Raw genomic sequence first — 22,451 nt, forward strand, 5'->3', positions numbered from 1 at the left:
TTTGACATTTGGAACAAACTTACCTTATTCTTTTTTGGTTGTTGAAATCACATAAGCAACACTTACATTTCACACATGTTTTCCAGGAAACTATTGCTCATATATTTATTTTATTTATTTATTTATTTATTTTATTTTTAAAAAAAAAATTTTTTTTTTCAACGTTTTTTATTTATTTTTGGGACAGAGAGAGACAGAGCATGAACGGGGGAGGGGCAGAGAGAGAGGGAGACACAGAATCGGAAACAGGCTCCAGGCTCCGAGCCATCAGCCCAGAGCCCGACGCGGGGCTCGAACTCACGGACCGCGAGATCGTGACCTGGTTGAAGTCGGACGCTTAACCGACTGCGCCACCCAGGCGCCCCGATTGCTCATATATTTAAATTTTAGTCAGTATATTAACTGAAACAATCATGTGTTGAGCATATCATGCTGACAGTGTGCAATGACAGTTGGAGCAATGTGCACTGACAGTGTAAGCTGATATTCATATTAAGACTAGCTGACAGTTTGTAGTCATTATTATAAGTGGCATATGTTAGAGTTATCTCTAAGAATGTTAGGTGATATTAAGAGAAGAATATAAACATAAAGATCAATAGTCAATTTCATTTGTTGTCTGTCATCATGTTTAAATTATAGTGAAATGTACCTTAATATTTTTAGTCTAACTGTAGAATTTAAACAGATTGCTGTTGAGTGGGGGTTTTTACATGAAGATTCCAGATAATCAGCATTCACTTAGTATATGGAAAACCCAGTTCTCCCGTGTGTCTCCTTTACTCTCACACTACTACCATACTCACAATACTCCTGACACTGAATGTGGGGATCCACCCCCCAATCAAGGAATTCTAGGATATCAGCTGGATGTCCTAAAATTTAACTCAATTCTGACACTGTGTACTTGGAGATAACATCAGATCCTGAAAGAGGACTTAAACTATCTCCATTCTGACCTCAGCCTGTACTTTCTAATTGATTATGTTTTTTTCCAATTCATCTCTTAACTCAACACAAGAGACCCAGTGGGCAAAGCATACTGTGATAGGAACTGAAACTACCTTCTTACGCATTGGAGACTGCCCTGACGCTAGCAAGGCCCCATGTGGCTGACCCCCAAAGTAAAGATCAACCTGACCTTTACTGCCCACCTGCATGTACCCACCAACCTTTGTTTTCCTTATACAAACACAGAAGTATTTTCAGCACTTTGGAGACAGTCTTTGAGATACTAGTCTGCTGTCTTACTGGTGTCTGCCTCACTGAAATGAACTCCTTTCTTGTTTCACCACCCCTTATCTCTCTGCCTTTGGATTTTGTCAACAACAAGTGGCTGGCTCTGGTCTATTTGGGACCCCTGGAGCCAGGTGCTCTTGCACTTCTGTGTTTCAGTTACAACCCATAGGTTAGGGACTCAGTTCTGTAAGACTCCCTCCACTTCAGATGCTAATTAGAAGTAGTAGATCCCCAGGTTACCCATAATTTCTGTCTAACTTGACTACAAATTAGAGGTTCCCATGACCTTCTCTCCTTAGATTCAACAATTTGCTATATCAGCGCACAGAACTCAGGGAAACACATTCATCAGTTTATTAAAGAATATGATAGAGAATACAGATGAATGGCCAGATGAAAAGATGTTTAGGATAAGATATGTGGGAGCACTCTCCCCAAGCATGGCACTCTCCCTGAATCTCTCTGTGTTTGCCAACCTGGAAAGTCTCTGAACACTGTCCTTTTGGGTTTTTATGGAAGCTTTATTACATAGGTATGATTGATTAAATCATTGGCCATTGGTGATTGAACTCAGTCTTAAGTCTCTCTCCCCTTCTTGTGGGTCAGAGGTCAGGGATGGGGCTGAAAGTTCCAACCCTAATTACAAGGTTAGCTCCACTGGCACTCAGCCCTTAGCCTTATTTTACCTACAGGCTTTCTTAAAAGTCACCTCATTAACATACAAAACATACCATGATTCCCTCCTGTCAACATTTAGGAAATTCCAATGTTTTTAGGAGCTGTGTGCCAGGAATGTGTGCCACACATCCCAGGAATGGGATGAAAACCAAATATATGTTTCTTATTATAAATCACAATATCACACTTAGTAAACCTAGGAAATATACATAATACTCAAAGTAATAATTCCTGTCCTTGTAAATGTTTCTGTATCATATTTAAACTTTTAAACATTAGACTGATTGGTTTTAGAACTGGTTACTTTGTAGCCAAAGAAGTAATGACCAGGAAATGAAAAATGGGTGAGTTTGATTTCCTTTGTGGAGTTCCAAGCTGGAGTCTGAATATTTATGTATGTTCCAAGTTACCCCTTTCTCTCACCTCATCCTTTTTTCCCACATGTGGGGCTAGCTGCTTTTTATGCTGAGAAAGTTTCCCTGAAGATGTGACAACTTTAGGTTCTTTTTAATGGCCTCCTTACCACTACCTCCAACAAAGCCACCATTTTTTTTTAAATTTTTTTTTTAACGTTTATTTATTTTTGAGACAGAGAGAGACAGAGCACGAACGGGGGAGGGTCAGAGAGAGAGGGAGACACAGAATCTGAAACAGGCTCCAGGCTCTGAGCAGTCAGCACAGAGCCCGACGCGGGGCTCGAACTCACCAACCACGAGATCATGACCTGAGCCGAAGTCGGACGCTCAACCGACTGAGCCACCCAGGCGCCCCAAAGCCACCACTTTAATAAAGCAGGAAGGGGTGTGAGAATAGAAGGGGAAAAAAGAGAAAAGGCATAGAGTAAAATGGGACAACATAATTAATGACTGAAGGTCACAGGAGTGATACAGAATGCACCTGGAGACCCCTGTGGCATGATCAAGAAAGCCGAGATCTTTGCCACCTCTACTTGTACTTTCCTCACTTTTTTTAATGTATGTGAAAACTAAGGAACAATCCGCCTTCCTGGCTCACAAGTGTTTATAATTTATGGAATTTCTCTAATTATCTGTGGACAGAGTAAATGACCTACCATATCATCTTGCTTTGAAACATTTCTTTTGACTTTCTTGAGAGATCTCGTGCTTATTGCCCCACTGGTCTTCACAGTCATTTGTTGAAAGTTGTGTTAATTTCCTATTGCTGCTGTGAAAATCACTAAATACCTAGTGGCCTAAAACAACATAATTTTATTTCCTCACAGTTCTGGAGATCAAAAGTCTAAAATCAAGATGTCAGTAGGTCTGTGTTCCATGAGGAAACTATAGGGGAGAATCCATTTACTACCTTTTTTCAATTTCCTTGGCTATGATCCCTTCTTCACATCACTCCAACATCTTGCTTCCATGTTCACATCTGCTGCTCATTTGATCCTCCTGCCTACTGCTTATAAGAATCTTTGTGACCACATTGGCCCAATTTGGATAACCCATGATAATCTTCCCATCCCAAATTCATTAACTTAATCACATTTGCAACATCCCTTTTAACATATAAAGCAACATATTCACAGGTTTTGTGGATCTAAGACACAGACATCTTCAGGGGTCATTAGTCAGCCTATCACAGGGATTAAGAGGGCATGGGTCATTATCCAGTTTAACAGAGAGAAAAACTGAAATAACAGGTGTCACAGAGAGTTTTATGAAGTTCCACTTGGAGTTCGTGGAAGAGAAAGAGCTAGGATCCAGAGCTCTAGGCTTTTAGATCATAGGAGTTCTCTTTGATCCAATTGGAATTCCTTGGACTGTCACCCTGCCAAGCAGACACTTTCATTCTTATTACATTTCTATGAAGGATAAGCCAGAAAGTCCGTGACAAAAAACTAAAACGCATTATTTCATAGTTAGTTGCCCCTCAGAGTCATGAGATTTGGACTGGGCACTCTTATCACTGAGACAAGTACAGTACTATTAATAATTTGCACGTCTTAGATCAGAACTGTGAGGGTCAGGGCACCTGGGTGGCTCAGTCAGTTAAGCATGTGACTTCGGCTCAGGTCGTGATCTGGCAACTTGTGAGTTCTAGTCCCGCGTCGGGCTCTGTGTCTCCCTCTCTCTCTGCCCCTCCCCCCCCCACACACACTCTATCTCTCTCTCAAAATAAATACACATAAAAAAAATGTGAGGGTCACTAAATGGCATGACAATTTCTCGCTGCTGGCTTACTACCTTAATAAGTATTTGAGCAATCAAGTAATTTTTGATTTTGTGAGGTTATTTGTGGACGTTTCCTTAGATTGATCATGAGCAAAAGGTTGGGCTCACAATTACTAAGTACAATGCAAAGATAATACAAGAGTCAACATGACACAATTATCTGTATCCTACCAATTAGAAAAGTTATAATTGATGAGGTAAATGACATTATAATAGGAACATATTTACAAATGAATTGACCATTTATAAAGTTAATTCTCCATTTGAGAATTACTCACATGAGTACTACTTTGCCCTACTTATTATCTTACTGGTTTTTGGATATTATAATTACTAAATAATACAATGCAAGTACAGTGAAAGTCAGTTATAAATGACAAAGCTGATTTTGCAATACTGTATTGGAGAGTTGATCAATCCATAGGCAAAATCACTGACAAATTAGAAATGGCATAGTGAAATTGCTTAATTCTGATTAAAAGAAAATAATAAAGATAATCACAAGATAGAGGCTTCTAAAGAGAAAGATTGGTTATCAAATGATTAACAAAAACCCTTGGGGAAATTGATGAATATCTCAAATATGTTTGTACTCTTTATGATCTTGTGGTAAAGACCAAATAGAAAATGAAGGGGGCACCTGGGTGGCTCAGTCAGTTAAGCATCCAGTGTCCAACTTCAGCTCAGCTCATGATCTCACAGTTCATGAGTTCAAGCCCCATGTCAGGCTCTGTGCTGACAGTTTGGAGCCTGGAGCCTACTTCGGATTCTGTGTCTCCCACTCTCTCTTCCCCTCACCCACTCACTCTCTCTCTCTCTCTCTCTCTGTCTCTCAAAAATAAATAAACATTTAAAAAGAAAATGAAGAACACTGACATTCATGCCTTTCATATATGATGTGATTGAATTCTTTTTTATTTTTGTCCATTCTAAGAATTAGGTAGAATTTCAATTATATTTTGAATGTTATTGAATATAAAAACACACATCATCTTAATTTAGTTTCATTTTAAGATAATATATCATTTAATGTTTTTTAATTTATTAATTTCATTTTTATCTTAAATAATTTACTTTAAATAGTTTTTCCCACTACGAATGACCCAACATAATAAAGACTTTCTATTTTTCAAAGTCTGTAACCCACCTTTAATGGGCAGGAAAGCATTTGAAGATTTCTAATTTCAACCATCAGCATATGGTTGCAATGCACAACTTAAGGCTATTAGTTTTGGGTAGGGTATAGAAAGTTTTAAAGAGATCAATGGGACCAGTGACAGTTAATTGAGCTTCTGGTGAAGACAGTTTTCTAACAGACCTTCTTGGGTCTTCCTGGAAAAAAAAAGTGGCTTTAGAGAATAGACAACAAGACCTCTTAGAGGATTTGCAGGAGCCAGAGAAACCCTTTAGAGGTCCCTGAAGTGAGGTAGAGTGTGTGGTCACTTCTGACCAGCTGCCATAAAGCCAGTATCATCAGCATGATTCAAAAGAAGGATGAGCCAAAGTCTTTCAATCATGGTGAGGCCTCCTAGTGGCCCAGATAATCAGAGGGGTTTGATTAGACAAAATCGATCAGAGATGCTGAAAAGACAGTTAACAAGAACATCTTTTGCTGTACAAAACATTGGCTAGTAAATTGTTAATGTACCTATGTGAATTGCTTAGTAAGTCTGTGTGTACTTAACAAAGAATATTTTTGGATTCTTTTCAACTATGTTCTTTCATTCAGTTCACTGAATTTCCTAGTAAGAATAATTTTGGATGTTGTAAAACAGAAATAGTTGATTTGGGGTGAACACAGTTGACTATTTGGAAGTTTCTATAGTAATGTTCTATTAAGAGATGTTTCTTTGTTTTGTTTTATTTTGTTTTAAATAGTATACTAATAAGCTGGTTTGAAAAAGTGATGGCAGGGGCGCCTGGGTGGCTCAGTCGGTTGGGCGGCCGACTTTGGCTCGGGTCATGATCTCGTGGTCCGTGAGTTCGAGGCCCGTGTCGGGCTCTGTGCTGACAGCTCAGAGCCTAGAGCCTGTTTCAGATTCTGTGTCTCCCTCTCTCTGACCCTCCCCTGTTCATGCTTTGTCTCTCTCTGTCTCAAAAATAAATAAACGTTAAAAAAAAATTTTTAAAAATAAATAAATAATAAAGAAAAAGTGATGGCTGAACAGGAATTTGTTCCATCTTGAGTGTTCTCATAAAATTTTGCAAACCATTCTGTTATTCATCCCCCCATAATTTGCTTTCAATCTCTGTTTCTGTCTTTCACTCTTTCTCTCCCTTGCTCCCTCTATCTCGCTCTCTTTCTCTCTCACACACACATATAACACACATATAGTCAATTTGTTTGTTTGTTTAGCCTTCTGGTTCCCCTGCTAAATCATGAGTTCCCTAAAGGCAGGAGCTGTGACCTATTAATAATTCCAATTCTCTTAGTTTAAAAGTGGATTAAACGAATCCATGAATTTAAATAATTGTGTCACAGTTTCACAGGTGGCCTTACTTTTTCTTTCTCAATATCTGGACTCATTTACCTTCTCTAAAATTATAAAGCAACAATTTGTACATAGGAAGCTAAATCAAATTCCAATTATTTAGCAATGTATACCTCCTAGAGAGAAGGAAATAAAATAAGATGGTGTTCTATTATCATTTTCAGATTTATGATTTGTTCTAATTGATTATATACAGATTATATGAAAGGAAGACCAAATAATAGTTGAGAGCCTAGGGTCCCATGTTGCAATAAAATTCTGAGTGATAAAAGCTGCTATAATTTACTACAATTTCCTGAGTATCTATAGTGTATTAGTTTTTTTGCTAGATATTTTACATGTGATTTTTATACCAAATATGTGAGATGTTTGTAGCCCCTTTTTACAGAAGAAGAATTTAAACTTAGTAATTTTTCCTGTATCACAGAGAATAAAGCTCATAAATGGCAGAAACTCAGAAGTTAAACTCAGGGCAGTCAGACTCTGAAGTATTCTGGTATGTCCTGGCTCTTTCATATTCTCGCAAAAGTTACACTCAGTTTGGGCTATGGGAGAGTTAGTCGAAAGTGACCATTCATTAGCTGCTAGTACCTCCTTTGGGGTTAATACATAGAGTCCTCTCTCAACGAACACTTCACCTTTGTGAATTCTGAGTAAAGTAGCATCTGTAGTCACTGGGGACCACAAAATCTTACTGACTCATCTTGTAGTGATGTAGTAGGTTTGCACTCTCATTAAGTACAGAAAGTCTTTAGGCATAGCTGACTAAGTCATCCCTCCCCTCAATTAGGCCTTTCACATGTGGTGCTCTGGCAGTCTGTCTGCCTCTCTGTTCAAAGTAGAGAGGAGGTTATCCATGTATTGTGTTTAGCTTGGATCTGGCAGAATAAAACAAGCCAAATAATCCTGGCAAATACAGAGACCGTTAGGTTTGCATTAGATCCAACTATTGTCTGAATATATATAAATAGACTTTTCTTTGTTGGAAATAGTTTGAGTTTATATGCTACAGTGTTCTGTTCTTACCTGTAACTCATGTAATTGCCACTGCGGATCCTTTGCAGCTATGGTATCTGTTTCTGAGTCTTGTGGGCTTGATACAGATCCTGCTGTCTCCCTGATATTTTTAATGAATGCTTTGGGCTGACAATTCAAAAGACTGTTGAAGCATTGCTGCCTCATATATGTAGTGTGTATATCTCCATAACACCTCTTCCAAAAACATGAGCTCATAAATGGAGATTATTTATCAACATTTATATCAATCCCATCAAGTGGGTGAAAGCTAATTGCCATTCTTAAATTTAACACCCATGTGTCAGCATCCTGGTGTTGCATTTACCAGGACTTTCTCCATTGTCATCACCCTTCCAGACACTGCTTCTGTCCCCCTCTTCCCAGCCCCCTTGTTAAATCCACAGATGCAGAGTGAAGCAGGCACCCAATTGGCAAGAGACTCATATTTCCATTAGAGAGTTGGCAATAATTAGCTGTGTGAACTTGAATGAGTTACTCAATATCTCTGGGTCTTAGTGTTCTCGTTTAAAAATGAGAGACTCAGCTAATTGACACCGAAGACTCCTTTCAGCTCTGACATTCACTAGTTTTGCTGAAAAATGACAAGGAAACATCAATGATTTCTCATTAAACCTTAGAGGCTTAACAGGTTTTTAGGCTTTCATTTGGTCTTGAAAGCAGAGTTAAGGGAGCAAATAACTCAGTCTCCTGAGACTGGGCTCTAAGGAATGGGGTGAACAAGGCATTCCTTTGGGCCCCATACCTGTCTTGCGGTCTCTGTCATTGCTGTATTTTTCCTTCCCTTGCCTTGACAGAGCATCTGGTCTGCTGCCCAGAATTGCCCTTACTAACCCCTCTTCCTTCCCAACTGCCTCTGCTGTTTCCTTAATCCCTCGCCCAGACTGTAGCAGTAACCAGCCAACTAGTCTCCAACTTTCTGGCTCCCACAACTCTACTGAATTTTATACTTTGTTCCAGGTGAAGATGCTTGAAATGAAATCTGTTCATGTCACTGTCCTACAACAAAAATCAAACTAAATAAAAACGCTGAGAGTGAATTCCCACTGACAACAGAGTTGAACCAAACTCCATTTACATTTATAATTTGGCTCAAATATTATTTTCCAAAAATAATTCTCAGTACTCTTCACACAATATATGTTCCAGCAAACTGCCTTCACAGAGATCCCTACCGATGTACCTTGATGTGATGGACATTTCTGTTCTTTCCAAGAAAATTTCTAGAACTTTTCAACTACATTTTTCTAAATCTTGGTGCACCAAATCATATCCATTTTTCAAGATTCAACTCAAATATCACCACAACCTCAAAGTTCTTCATAATATTCCATTTCAAAATACTATCTTCAGGTCGCCTTAAGCTCAGTCGGTTAAGCATCCAACTTTGGCTCGGGTCATGATCTCACAGCTTGTGAGTTCGAGCCCAGCGCCAGGCTCTGTGCTGACAGCTCAGAGCCTGGAACCTGCTTTGGGTTCTGTGTCTTCCTCTCTCTCTGCCCCTCCCCCGCTTGCACTCTGTCTCTGTCCCTGTCTCAAAAATAAACATTGAAAAATATTTTTTTGAAAATACTATCTTCATTTAATGTCCCATAGTATACTTATACTCATCCTATTAATATCTATTTCTCTTCTGCACTCATACTGCCTTACAAATAATAATATATCAATAAACATTTGATGGGCAGGTAAATAGTCTATCCATAAGCAGTCACAGACAATTCATCACCAACACCTCTACCATATTAAAATTCTAAGTGGGAAATTGGAAGGGGTGTGTTAGAATCCTTGGAGAAGGGGATTTGTAAATGCATATTTGTTTTGATTTCCTTTGTGGACATAATATTCAACTAATTTTGAAATTGCAACTAACTCTAAAAGAAGACTTTGATATTTAGTTTTTAATAAAATAACTTATAGCTTCAAAAATTAAGCACTACTATATTTATTTATTATTCGTGAATTTTGCTATTAATTCTGGATTCAAATTTTCATTGGTTTCAGGTTACATTTCTGTGTAGTAATATCACCAGGCTTATGCTGACCACAAATGCTACTTTTCAGTAAGAAGCTTCTCCTGACCCCAAGCAAGGTATGTTCTTACTCTGCCTTGGAATCCTTTGTTTTCCTTTAGTTATACTAGCACATTTGGCTGCAGACAGGAAGAGGTTATGTTCTTGTCTTCCCCGTTATGTATTTCTTCCTTATTCATCATTTTTTTCCACCCACAAACTAAAAGTATTCTTTGCACAAAGAACAATGACAACAATAATAATAACAAATGATGAATTGAATTGTATTTCTTAAAAGGAAGCTTGTTTTCCTGTTTTTATAAAGTTTTAAGATCCCAAATAGTTGCCAAAATTTGAGAACTTCTCTTTGTTGCTCATCGTATCATTTCATCATTGTTTACTTTATTTCTTAGCTGAATGATCCTTTCCTTCATCTTCAAATAGCTTCTCTGTTTCATAGCACATGGAATATGTATTAAGATGTCTACTTTTGTTTGTGTTTGACATGGCACACTGATTTGATTTTCCAGTTCATATAGCTAATATAGAAATTATCCCATCCAGGCTCATCCAATATATGTGTGGTCTATTTTGATGTTGCTTTGGAAATAAACAATGCATTTACCCTATTTCTGGTGAGAGTTTCAAGAAAAAAAAGTAGATAATATGCAGATTTTAAAATAGTTAGCTTGTGTTTTCAGAATTTATGATGATGTTTTTTTCTTTATAAGACATTTTAAAAATCAGCCTTTGGTGGGAAAGATTACAAATTATGTGGGTTGAGACAAAGAGAGTATATATCAGATGGAGTTTGTGTGAGCACACCAGTGACTACATTTCCTCAAAGGGTGATTCATTTTTTCCTAAGACAATTTATTTTCCTTCTCTGCAATTAAAATTTTCTTTTCATGAGAACAATGGAAATATGTACCAGGAAAAAATTAAAACTACTAGCAATATAAGTACTGTTTGGGGATTAAACTTGGAATTTAAACCTTTATAATAGAATTCCATCTTAATTGAGTAAAATCTATGAGCACTTGCATGCCCTTCTCATAGGAAAGAGCTTTCTCTTTAAATTGAGGAATTAAGGTGATATTTTGTCTGTTTTTCCTATGAGGGAAGAAATGGGTCATAAATAAAAATGAGATTGAAAAATTACATACAAGATATTAACTTCTTTAATGATGCTTGTCAGAACAAAAGAATATACAGTCTCATCAGTAATATTACAAAATGGTCTAAAACAATATGCCTAAAAGAACTGTTTCTGTGCTCACACCTTCTGCAGCAGAAGGCTAACATTCTTACTTCATTCTCCAGTTAAATGGTGGCTTTCCTAAAGGCTGCTCACACAATAGTTTCTAAACTATTGTCACTATGCAAAACCTGGCCTCTTTGGGTCCTAATGCCTGGAGACTGCTGCCTATAAATCAACTTAGACGTAAATCTGCCTGCTGTCATTGCTGATGATGCCTATCATGAGAACAACAATGTCCCAGCCAACGTTGCATTCCCCATACTTACTTTCAAAACCATAGACCTTTTGGAATCTAGACAGGGAAGGAAGAATGACCTCACTTGTTGCCTAGTCTGTAAAGCAGTTATCGATTTATGCCCAGATGTTCATAAAATCTCCAGAGTACAGTTGTATCTTTTCCTGTCTTTCAACCCTCTTGCGGAACTTCAAAGTCTCTTGTGGAAACATTTGTTTCAGTTTTTGTGTTTGTCAATATTTACTTGTCCCTTTTGTGCATGGGAGTGTGCAGGCAGGTGCTTCACTGTGGTGGTGGTAGATTATGCTTCAACTTGTCTGTCTATTCATGACCTTCACTGTGTGACTTTACACTTACTGACTATATGGTCAATAGAAATTTATTCATTTGTATCAATCAGCTATTTCTGCATAATAAACACCAACAAAATATCTTAGCAGCATGGAACGATTAACATATATTTTTATAGAGGTGTTAGTCACTGAGGGTCCGATGAGTGTTTAAATAGGCTCGACTTGGTGGCTCTGCTTCTTTTGCAGATTTATGAGTTAACTGAGGAAAGGGCTCTGTTTCTTATTTCTATTACCCTTTTTGGACCACTGAACTCACCTAAGTACATATTTCTCATGACAATGGTAAAAATACAAGAGTCAGGCGAAGATGTGCAAGACTTCTACCCAATTCCATTGCCAAAGTAAATCATATGGCCAGGCCCATAGTCTAAGGAAGGAAATACGTGCTTTGCCAACTGGATTCCATCTTTTGCAAAACAGCTCATCAAATTTTCCCCCAGCTTTCTACTGGACTTTATGTTTCCTTTTCTGCCTGAATTTTAGGAAAATTTGTATTTTTGCTCAGAGTCCATTCTTACGCTTTCACCAACATTTAACTCTCAGACAATAATTTTTTGTTTCCATCTAAACCAAAGCTATCTTTTATTTGAATTAAGGTGCTTTTACCCATCCCCCAAAACAAAATAGTCATAGTTGTCCTCTTTACTAGTTTTGTATCTCCAAATTATATCATTCTCCTCATTTTTTTTCATATTGCTGGATTTATTCTGCTGTGAAATGAGGAATTCCTTGGTCAAATCAGTGATGTTTGGATTATAGTGATGGTCCATAAGTCATTCTGTTAGTCCACTAATGATGAATTTAGCAGATTCCAATCCATAAGGAAGACAAATACATATCCAGTACCATTGTGAATACTGGTAAATACAAGTTACTGCCCTCTACTCTATGGAAATAAGTCCATGTAAGCAACCTATCCCCAGGTTGTTAGCTGATTCCCATGGTGACTGAAGCCATATCAGGTGTTCACATTGACCTCTTTATTAATCTTGTTGGGCATTCAGTAGTGACAACATCTAGATCAGTCTGATGAGAAGATATCCATTATTTTGAGCTGTTCATCAACTCCATTCCAACTACTATTACTAATTTGTATATGGACCCATTAAATAACTATTGTAGCTGAAGATTAAAAAAAAAGACTGATAACCATAGGACAAGTCATATTTTCCACCATATTTTTTATGCAGTTCAATTGGTGTTCACATTGAACTTTCAATTCTGTACCCATTCACCCATTCTGAGAGCTCCATTAACATAGATGAATCATTATCTTCAAATTCCATATCCACTCTGAAAGATCCATCTCCACATATCTTGACTAGTCTTCCCATTTTGTTCTTTCCACATACCAGACCAACCTGACAACCCACTGGCATTGCCTATGAATTGATATATAATTCCAAATTATGTTATCTATTTTTCTATTAAAAATGGGAATCTACATGTATTGCCTGAAATATGCCCACTGCAATGATTTTCCTTTACCACCCTGTTTCAGGTTACCCCTGAATGGGCTGTAATGCAGCAGTATTTCCCTAGTTCCCATGCTACCATATGATGCAGACCCACTATAGAGCAAGTTTGATATTTTCTTCCTTTCTCCCCTGATTGTAGGTAACTTCACATGAAGTCATAAGAGGGGCTGGGGAAGGGTCTGCAATACAACAGGAGAAGATATAGTGAACATCTGATCTATCTGCTCAGACAACATACTTGTATCTTCTGACCTGTTGAAACATGATATTTCACGGGTCATTCCACTTAATCATGCTGATGCTGCATTCACTTATTCCCATGGCTTATTGGATTAGCTAACATGGTTTGCTATAGTAGTCATTTTCTTTTCTTTAGTCAGGCTTTCAGACTCTACCAGGGTTACGTATCAATCAAATAACTGCTTCTCCAAAGAGAATAGTTATCCACACAGGAAAAAATAGCTTTTCCCCAAAACTTTTGGGGAGGAACCGATTCTTCTATTTGGGCCAATTAGAGATGCAGTTTAAGCATCTTTATTTGTTACAGATACTTTGATTAGCATTGGTTCTACTGACTTACAAGACTTAAGTCGAAAAACTAATTGCATCACAACTTGAGTCTGCTGCAGAGCAGTCTCATGCTCTGGGTTTCACTCCCAGCTAATTGATATATGTGTTAAGTTACATGTAAAAACACCACACCCAAATGTGGTTTATGTTACTTTCTAAATCTAAACAGTGGGAAGCTCCTGGGTTGCTCAGTCAGATAAGCATCCCACTCCTGATTTCGGCTCAGGTCATGATCTCACAGTTCTTGAGTTCAAGCCCTGCATCAGGCTCTGTGCTGACAGCTCAGAGCCCGTTTGGGATTTTCTCTCTGTCTGTCCCTCTGCCCTTCTCCCACTCTCTCTCTCTCAAAATAAATAAATAAACATTAAAAAAGAAGTAAAACTGTTAAAAAATAAATCTAAAAAGGTCCATTATGTGTTGAATTTTTCAACAACTGGTAGATATTAACAGGTATAGTATCCTGCCTTTTTCCTAGAATAGATATCCATACATATCACAGACCACTGAATCTCTAGAAATTTTACTGATAAATTTAATTTATTATTTTTCAGGGAGTTTACTGTCCACCCTCTGACATTCTTGATATAAGGCCTCTTAACATCTAGAGTAGCTAGTACTTCCTACTCACAGGTGCAATCATAATGTCATCAGTGTCATGGATCAACATGATGTTCTTGGAGAGATTATGTAGTTGATGTCCCTGTGTCCTATACTATGACACAAAACAGAAGAATTAACTTAGCCCTGAAGTAAGACAGTAAGGTTGTCCCTGCCAGGTAAAAATCAAATGACTTCAGATATGCCTTGCTAATGGCAAAAAGCTTATTTGCCAGATCAATAGCTCCATACCACATGCCACTGGCTATGTTGATTTGCTCCAGTAAAGACACGCATCTGGAGGAAAGCTGCAATTAGAATCAAACTTTGATTACATTAATAATAACCTACAGTCATAGATCCATCCAACTTTTGCATTGACCAAACTGGCCAATTTAAACAAAGATGTGCTATAGATCATCACCTCTACATCTTTCAAGTCATTGATGATTAAAGTAATCTCTAATTCGTTCATAAATGCAGGACTGGATTTGATTTAGTGTTTTGGTGGGGAGGAGTAAATTTAGAAAGGTCCATTTGGTATTTCTACCATATTATCCCTTAGTCCATGAGTCAGGAAGCCAGTTTGTGCATTTTTTCTCATTTGCTGAGTCCAGCTATTTCAACTATAAATATAGGAATTGACATGTGGGAACACCACAGGATGTGTTCATTGATTAAGTGGGCCCCATGTAAGAGATTCAGACTAAAGCTCCTTTTATCAATTGCCTAACTTCCATATGGACTACAGAACTATTTTGTTTCCCCAAATTAGCATTAATTCAGATCCAGTATCCCTAAAGTCTGTTACTCTTTTCCAAGTTCACAGTCATCATATGTAAATAGCTTCAGAAACCTTTGGCAACATCTTGGAGAAATATTTATAGTATATATTTGTTTTCTCTTGTTGATGTAACAAATTACCACAAATTTAGGGGCTTAAAATAACACAAATATATTATCTTACATTTCTGTAGGTGAGAGGTCTGATATAGGTCTCACTAGGCTGAAAATAAGGTAGAACTATGTTCCTTTCTAGCAGCTTTAGGGGAAAATCTCTCCTTGCCTTTTCCAGCTATAGAGGCTATCCTCATTCTTTGTTTCCTGGCTCTCTGCCTCTGTCTTCAAAGCCAGCAGCATTGCGTCTCTCTGGCCATTCTTGCTAGCCACGTCTCCCTCTGCCTCCCTCCTCTGCCTCCTTCTTCCACTTTAAGGACTCTTGTAACTACATTGAATTTGTCTGGATAAAGCAGAAAAAATGTCCATTTTGAGGTTAGCTGATTAATAGTCTTAACTCCACTTTGTCGTATAATCTAACAGGCTTCATGGATTAGGACAAGGACATCTTTGGGGGATCATTATTCTGCCTACCACAATACTATGGCCTTATTGCAGAGTACTTTCCCAAGAAGATCAGACTCCTCTTCTATACAGGACTGCTAACTGGTAAGAAAACCAGGACTTTCTATGTTGATAGTTCAAATAAAGTATCTTTTCACTGTTTCTAGGGACTTTTTGGTTATATGGATGAAGTAATACTTTAGTAGACTGTGTTATCCCTTGGCTCACCATAAACAATAAACCACTCTGATTGATTTCATTATGTCAAAACACTCTAGTTTCCACTCTATCCATGATGCCTATTATTACAATGTTGGTGCCTGCATTGACTCTGATGGTTAGTCACTATTTGCTGGACTCCTTTGCTACAGAATTCCATCATCTCTATTAAATTCAGGAACCAATTTCAATGGCAGTATCTGTCATCATAATTCCTAGCCTATCAAGGACAGCCATCATGGAGATATCATGGATGCTATTTCTCTTATTATTTAATTTCTTAATGCCTTGAGAATTGAGTGTTTCCTGGGCCCTCTGATGGATGAAAGGGAAGTCTATTGATACCAAATAACTTCAGTCCACAATTCCCATCCCTATAAGCCTTGATTCCTACCAATTATGCCAGGGAAATTCTGTCATAAAAATTTCACTGAATGAAAGCCACCGTTAAAATCAGGATTCTGGCAACCAAACTAATAATCTACTGAAGTCACTTCAAGCTGATCACAGTAACACACTAAGTCAAGAATCTTCATAAAAGGCACCCATATTAATAAATTTATTCTTCCTCTGTGATGTAACATTCTTAGAATCTCATCCTAGACTTGTTCCTTAGGTTACAGCTGAAATGAATTAGCAAAATATTGCCAAACTTTAGTTAATAGATCTCTTCATAGAGAAGATTCTGCACTTGTCCTGCTGGAGCATATTGATATTTAACTACTTATAGGTTTGAGATTAATGGATGGTGTTTGGGTGGATTATGAAGAGAATAGGATACTCTTTGTGAAGCAATCCTGTCAGATGAAACCATCACAGGGGTTTTAATGGAAGGGCTAATCTATTTAGATAGGAAAAGAGAGCTTACCTCTGCTGGTAAAAGGAGCTCAAGAATATCAGACTCTACATAAGACACTCCAATCACATTTTACACACTCCAAATAATATCCTAAATTAAATTAAGAAAAAATAGAACTTTTTTGAGGCTGTGTTTTCAGCTTGAGTTTTGAGATTTAATTTTTGAATCTAATTCTAAACTATGTATTCTCCGAAGCTACTAAAACAGGGAACTGAAAACTGAAAACTGAAAACTGTAGCCCATGGCCCAGGCAGAGAAAGGCTTAGATGTTTTTAAAGAGTTAAAAAAAAATAAAAAGGATACAGACTGTATACAGCCCCACCGATCCTGAAACATTTACTATCTAAACATTTACTATCTATTACAGAAAAAAATTGCTGAACCCCAACCTAGAAAAAAAATTATCTTAAGGTTATAGAGAATTCAAAATGAATTAAAGACTTAAACATAGGACCTGAAGCTATAAAACTAGAAGAAAACATAACAAAATTTCTGTATACTGTAAAGTATTTTTCACCTCTTGAATTACTTCATTTACATCTTTGATAACCATTGCTATTGCAGTTGATCTTTTTTAAATCATTCTTTTTAAACTCTCCATTCTCTGTTCTCTAAATTATTACATCCCTCATTAATTACATATTTTTTGCTTATTGTGTAAAAAGCCATGCAAAATGTGAATTTCTCCTTTGCATTGCTCATTATATTTGTTATATTTAAACAAGCCTTCAGATGAAGTTTGAAAATCGGTATATCATTTTTTTCACAATCTTCTTTTTCCTCCTTTTCTAATTCTTCTCATTTTCTTGCCTTTTTATTTAATCTTATTTTTTCTTTATAAAACTTGATTTCTGTTTTGTATAAGCTATGTCATACTTTTTCCCATTGAGCATGCAAAGTAATTTTCTTAACTATTAATTTGTGTTCTGTATTGAAGTACTTTAAAGATGTTATATTTCCCCGAGTCTTCCAAAAATGTTGTCTTTTATTCTAAAGAATTTTTTATACCTATTACACTGGGTTTTTAATATTTATAAATTCTTGATCTAAGGAAATATGACCAAATGTCTTGCCAGTGATTTGAGTATATGTATAATCCTTGTTCAAATTCTTCGTCAACCTCAGTGCTGGTGGAATTCTCTTATCATTTTATAATTGCTGGATACATTGCTGTAGACAGTTTATACCTCCATCCTCAGTATCTGACAGGGTTTATTTAATACAATGCTGCTGTAATAACTTAATCTTCTGGTATCAAACTGAAAATCTTAGCATATCAAGTAATTAAGAACTTTTATATACAAGTATATATTTATATCAGGATACTAATGTCTCTTCTCACATCCATGGCATGTTTCATGTGAGAAAAACATCCTTAGTAACATCAGCAGTAGTGTTTAGCTCTTTAATTATGTGTAAGTGGTAAATTGAGAGAAACCTAACATACTTGTTTAAAACTATTATACAACAAACCGGTTTTTTATTAATAAAAAATATATACATACCCACACATGTACACTATAAACTATTTCAATAGTATAGAAAAAATGCTCACAAAAGATAGTTATCCATTTTTATTTCCAGAAATTTCCTTCAATCCTGTTTACACATCATCCTGTTCAACTATAGTATGAGAGAGGATATAAAAAATATGTAGCAACAATAAAAATATTATTTAACTTACAGAGAACTATCCAACTTTATTCCACAAATTTACAATTTTATTTCTTAATTTTACCCTCATTTTAGTCATGAGTTCCTTGGAGAAGGTTATAAACTAAAGACGTCTCCAGCACCATCTGGTGTAGATTATTGCAGATGTTGCTTGTAGAGAGACAAAGGTCTGCGGTACTGATCCTCTGTAGATCATCTAATCCTGTACTACAGAATCCAAAGAGTATCTGTGTTCTGTATAAAACACAAAAATGCTGAAAGCCTGCCAGAGCAGAACAAAGCTTTAATCAATTCACTGTTTCTTGTTGAGGATGGTTTTGCTTCAGTGGGCAGAAATCCGATTATCCTTAAAAGGCTAATAGTAAAGTTGTCTATACCCTCTGATAAGGGTTTACTGACTGCATGGCTTTTCCAATTTCAGTTTCCTTACTGAAATATGACCTCCTCCCCTCTTCCACTGAAAGGGAAAAAAAAGGGTTCATTTAACTGGAAATGAGTGTCAGGGCGAAATGAACATGAAATCCAGTATTTATTCATTCTTTCAGCAAAAACTATGATTGCATAAATGTGTCAGACACTGTAATAGGCATTGAAGGATCCAAGGATGTATACATACCACTTTAACCTCAGGATGCTGCCAGTCCAATAGTGAAGGAAAACCAAGATAAGACAGTTCATTAGCACTGTTGCAGGGACATAAACTACATTTCTTTTATTTTCTTACCAGTGAGATGAAAAAAATGAAAGTTCTAGAAAAGTGGCTTAAAATTACAACATGTTTTCCAAGTTTGAAACTATGCATATGTATATATATATATATATATATATATACCCACACACATTCTCCCTCTCCCTGTTTTTTTATCCTCTCTCTCCTTTACTTTACTTTTCCTCTATTCTTATTAAAGTTTCAAAAATAGAAGAAACACTGATTAATTATATTTTATACACCTTGATAAGGCAACCCTTTCACATAATATAAGGCACTGATATAATTATCCAAAACACTTTGAGGTTCTATCATACTTCATAAAGTAAAGAGGAATTACACTTTAAAATGTAGTGACTTTTTTATTAGGGATCAAATCTTGCCAGAGGACAATAAAATATTGGAAACATCAAACAGAAAAAGAGAAAATTGTACTTAATCTAAATCATACTGGTAAAATACAAGAAATTAGGAAATGTGGGGTGTTTCATATTTCTTTTCCCTAATCTTTCATGCCTGTTTTAAACTGAATTTCCAGTATTCTTCAAAGCATGATGAATTTCTTCAAGAATTATTTTGAAATCATGGAACAGAAAGATGTGTTTTACCCAGTGAACCATGAAATGAGTCTTGGAAGTATAAACTTCCTCTGAACACTTTGGACTTCCACTAGAACCTTTACAGAATCACATCTGTTTTAGTTCAATAAATTTATCTCACTTATGAAAAGTCACCATTAGAGAGAAGGTTTTGATTATACAGGCACTAGTTTTAAAGATTCACCTTTATTGATAAGCATTCATTATATAAGGCTTTTTTTAAAATAAGAATTTAAATTTAGATAATTCATATGCTTTTGAGTTTGAACTTACCAACTGCAGTGTCTCCTCTCAAACATATTAGTGAATGGGTTTACAATGTACTTAAACACAAAATACTTCTAATTAAAAATATACGTGGGGCGCCTGGGTGGCTCAGTCGGTTGGGTGTCCGACTTCGGCTCAGGTCATGATCTCGCGGTCCCAGAGTTCGAGCCCCACCTCGGGCTCTGTGCTGACAGCTCAGAGCCTGGAGCCTGTTTCAGATTCTGTGTCTCCCTCTCTCTCTGACCTTCCCCCATTCATGCTCTGTCTTTCTCTGTCTCAAAAATGAATAAACGTTAAAAAAAATTTTTTTTTAAATATATATATATGTAGCAAGACCTTCCAATAATGACTATGTGAAGAAGCCAGTGATTCCAACCATAGATAACAATTTCACATTTTAAAAGCTAGAACAAAATATTTTAAAACTGTGTGTAGGCATTTGAAAATGAAAGAGTCAGTCAGAAACTTGTAGTTTTTACTCCTGAGCAACTGCTACATTGGATAAGAATGACAAATATATGGCTCTCTTGTTTGAGGGGCTCTGTGACCCTTTTTCCCCCCAGTTCAGGAAATGGCAGTATGCAGTATCTCTGGCTCAAGGTGCACGTGACAGTCCTGAACAGCAGATAAGCTGCCTAACATTGCAAACACACGGAGGCCCGAAGGCATCTGCTGCAAAAGTGGACAGAAATTAGAGAGTACCTAACTTAAACAGAGAGAATTGCTCCTGGTGAGATTTGCGTGTTTGCTGTTCTTTTAGCATGTTGCCAAACCCATGTACGGTTTGGGAGGCTTATGAGCAGAACTGAGGCTCATGGTAAGATTGGGAGCAAGCTCTGGAGGCAAAGAAACGTCTGAGACAGTAAGTTGCAACATCTGAATATAAATTCTGCCTGGTCTTTGAATCAATACTAAGCTACACAGATTCAGGGGAGACTCTCAGGAGCCCAAGCTGAGAAAGGAACATCTGGCAGAAGGAAAAACTGAGCAAGATTATCAACAGTTGCCCACCATGCCAGAGAAAGATTTCTCAGTTTGAGTCTTGGCAAGTTAAACAGCTCCTATAACAAAATACAGGCAACAATTTTCACCAGGAAAAACAACAACAACAACAACAACAACAACAACAACCAGATTCCAAAATCTTCAAAACACAATGACCAATGGAACATGAATATGGGAATCACACTCAAGAAAGAAAGCAGTCATTAGAAATTGACACCAAATGGACCCAATTGTGGGGTATAGCAGATAAAGGCTTTAGAGCAACTATTTCAAATTTGTTCAAAGTGCTAAAATATGCTACAAATTAAGATTTAAAGACTAATTTGATACTAATGACAAAAAAGATAAGAAACCACAATAGGGAACTGGAAATTATACAAATGAAATAAATGTTTTCCAATGTAAACAACAGAGAGAAGAAAAGATGTAAAAAAAAAAAAAAAAAAGATGAATAATGCTGCAGAGACCTGTGGGGCCATATTCAATCAATGGACACTATACTTCGTGGAGTCCCAGAAGGAAAGGAGGAAAGTAAGAAGGAGGCAGGCCATTTTTTTTTTAAAGAAACAATGGCTAAAAAACTTCCCAGATTCAATGACAAACATTAATATAAAAACAAAACGATATAAATGCAAAGAAAATTTCACATAGCCACATTGTATAAAAGCCAAGCATAAGAAGAAAATACTGAAAGCAACAAGAAAAAATGGCATAATATATATAGCAAACAATAACAATTAATTACTGACTTCTCTTCAGAAATAATGAAGGTCAGAAGACATTGAAATGGTGTATTCAAAGTACTGAAAAGAAACTGTTAATACGTCTATAACTTACCAAACTAATCTTCAAATCTGAATGCCAAATAAATATTGAAACCAGAGAGAATTTATTGCTTGCAGAATTTCACTTCATGAAATACTACAAGAAATCATGCTGAAGGGAAATGGCACCCATGAGTAAAATGGATTATGCAAGAAAAAAATGAAGATCATCAGAATTGAGATATTGGTAAATGTAATACATACATATGTAATACATACATACATACATACATACATATATGCTTATACTCACACATGTACATGCATATATGTACAATTTTTTTCTAAATTTCTCATATCACTGATTAAAACAAAAAGTCTCACACTTTAGGTAAGAAGCATTACTAGAGACCCAGTGAGATGTGATAGTGATAAGATTAATGCAGCAAAAAATATTTAACAATTATAAATGTACACTCGGTTATAAACAAAGCTCCAAAATACATGAAGCAAAATTAACAGACTGAAAGAAGAAATAGCGTGCCAGTCATAGTTGAAGATTATAATACTCCTTTGTCACTGACAGAAAGAGTAGACAAAAAAAAATCAGTAAGTATACATATAAAACTTGAGCAAGTCTATAAACTAAATTACCCTAATATATATAAAACAGTCCACCAACTAGAGCAGAATATACATTCTTTTCAAATATACATAGAGCTTACATAATTCTATGTTAGAGGTTCCATGTGCTATAAAACATGTCTCAGTAAGTATAAAAGAATTCAAACCACATAGATTGGGCAACAACAAAATTAAATTAGAAACTAATAACAAAATTACACCCAGTAAATAAAAACAATTTG

This window comes from Neofelis nebulosa, chromosome 6 (assembly GCF_028018385.1).
Source record: "Neofelis nebulosa isolate mNeoNeb1 chromosome 6, mNeoNeb1.pri, whole genome shotgun sequence".
NCBI lineage: Eukaryota > Metazoa > Chordata > Mammalia > Carnivora > Felidae > Neofelis > Neofelis nebulosa.